The sequence below is a fragment of the Ursus maritimus genome, unplaced genomic scaffold, assembly GCF_017311325.1.
Source record: "Ursus maritimus isolate PB19 unplaced genomic scaffold, ASM1731132v1 scaffold_22, whole genome shotgun sequence".
NCBI classification, from domain to species: Eukaryota; Metazoa; Chordata; class Mammalia; order Carnivora; family Ursidae; genus Ursus; species Ursus maritimus.
This window is the reverse complement of record NW_024424675.1, coordinates 27390461-27393180: the sequence shown is the minus strand read 5'-3', so window position 1 is coordinate 27393180 and position 2720 is coordinate 27390461.

Sequence of the window (2720 nt, the reverse complement as noted above, 5' to 3'; positions counted from 1 at the left end):
TCTTAGCTTCCAGAACTGTGAGAAAATAAATTTTTGTTGTTTAAGCTCTCCAGTCTCTAGCACTTGGTTATGGCGGCCCTACAGACTCATCTAGCTGGTGACAGCAGGAACTTTGCTCTGTTCAAGTCACTATTTCCAGTGCCAAGAACAATGCCTGGCACACAGTTGGAACTCAGTGAAAATATTGGTTGTTTGAAGGAATGAAAGAACTTTTCCAAACTCAACAGACGCTCCTTTTGGCCACCTGATAATTATTTGTTTTAAATATATTTCTTAGATGAGAAGAAACACGTGAGCTACAAAGGGATAAACTCTGAAAAGCATATTGTCTCAGAGATGTTCTGTGAAAGAGGCACCATGTGGTCTGGTAGATGGGTGACCTTTTAAAGACCTCCACAAACCAAACATACTGCCAGGCACTTACATTCTTACTGTCTTCACCCTGTGGAAGCTGGCCTCCAAGGTGACCCCCAGTGACCCCAGCCTCCATGTAGAGTCCCCTCCCACATGGAATAGGACTATGATCAGATATGGAGGAAATAACTGTGGACTTCCCAGTTTAGGCCATAAGATGTTGTGGCTTCCACACTCTCAGCTCATTGGCTCTGGGTGAGGCCAGCCGCCATGTTGTGAGGCCACTCAGGCAGCCCCAGGGAAGGGCCCAGAGCCTGGGGAACTGAGGCCTCCTTCCAACAGCCAGCACCATTCATCAGACGCTTAAGCAAGCAGCCTTGGAAATGGATCTGTCAGCCCCAGCCAAGCCTTCAGGGGACCGTAGCCCCGGCCAACACCCTGACCGCGACCACATGAGAGACTCTGAGCCAGAACGGTGCAACCATGCCGTTCCTGAATTCCTGATCCACGGAAACCGAGCAACAATCAATGGTCCTTGTCGCTGTAAGCTGTTGAGTCGGTGGAGTCATTTGTTACCCGGCAGTGTATAAGGAGCACAACCTTGAAGACAGCTCCACGTCCGTGTGCTGAGAGCACCGTCAGTCAGTCTAGCGCCTGGCTAAGTTCCCACGCACATATTTTAGTCCTTGATTGAATGGGTCTCTGAGCAGACTCACCACTGCCTGTCTCTCTCCCCTCGAAGCATCCGTGGCTTCCTCCAACTCGCTCCTCACTCTCCTGGGGGCCTAGACAACTCCTTCATTGGCTCCTTGGTGGGCTTCTATTCCACCCCTTAAACCCCAGGATTTCCTGGGGTTCTCTTCTGGGCTTCCTTCTCTTTCTACTCAATAATCATGAATCAACTCAAATGAGCAGTGGGGCCAGAGCTCTCCCAGCCCTCATTATGCTGCCAGCTCCCCAACCCCCTCCCCAGCTCAGATCTCTCTAGAGCCCCCATTTGTCATCCCCGAACAGGGACATGCCCTAGGAGCCTCAGGCTCAGAGTTGCAACCTAACTGTATCTTCTCCCCAGTCTTACTCCATCTAAGAGGTGTCCTCCCACCAGGAACCTGATGCTATCCTGGGCCTCCTTTTCCCCCAATGATAGCAACCCTGCCAGCCCTGTGGATTTTGCCTCCTGGATAATTCATTTAGTATTTCTTGTCTTCTTTTCACCCCTCCCACACCCTCCCACGGCAGCCCGGGCTACCATCTCCTGCCACCTGGACCACTGTGGCAGCCTCCTCACTGTTCTGCCTGCTGCCATCGACTTCTGTGCTCCATGAATCATTTTCCATAGTCAGAAGGAATTTTAAAATCTAAATTTGGCTGTGCTCCCTCCTCTGCTTAAAACCTTTGCTGGTTTCCTATACTTTACAAAAAGAAGGAAAAAGAAAAGTCTCAGCTTGCCACATAAGTTCCTCCTGCCATAAGTTCCTCCAGCCTCTCGTCTCTCTCCTGCCTTAGGACCTTTGTACTTGCTGTTTCCTCTTCCTAGAATTTGCTTCACTCAGTCCTTCCTGACTCACTGCCTTGCTTCCGTTAAGTCTCTACGAATGGCCATTTTCTCCGCGAGGTCTTCCCTGGCTGCCCTTCACAGAATAGGGACCCCCAGCCCCTTGCCCTGATTTATATCCCTCCGCAGCACTTGGCACTTTACGCACGCTATGCATTTATTTGCTTATTGGTTTGTCTTTTTCTTTCTTTCCCACTAAAATGGAAGACCCGTGAGGGCAAAAATTTTGTCTGCTTTGTCCAGTGTGCCCAAACCCAGTGCCTGAATAGGGCCTGTCATGCAGTAAGCACTCAACAGATGTAATCAGTGAATGAACTTCTTGCCTTACATTTTAGGCTCCAGCAACACTGAACTGCTCTTGGCTGCCCACACACACTATGCTGTTTCTTGTCTCCAAGCCTTTGCTTGTGCTCATCCACCTGCCTGGAGGCCCTTCGTCCTTGGCATAAGTATTTCCTGTGACTCCTTAAATGTTCTGCTTGGGTTATCACCTCCTCCAGGCAGCCTTCCCTGATCACTGTCCCCCTTTGCCTGGGGTAAGTACCCTTTCCAGGAGGGCTCCTGCAGTATCTTGGACATGTCAATTGCAGTACCTATCATCGTGTTGTTGAAGGACGTAGTTGTTGTTTCTTTGCTTGCTTGCTTATTGTGAGCACCTTGGGAGCAAACCTTCTCTCTGCTAAATCCCTAGCATGTAGGCTGTGATAGTCAGTGCCGAGTGAATGTTTTTATGAGTGAATGAATGAACGAATGAATGAATCAGCTTGGGTCTAGCCATAAAACTGGCTCTGTGACCCTGAGCAAGTCCATG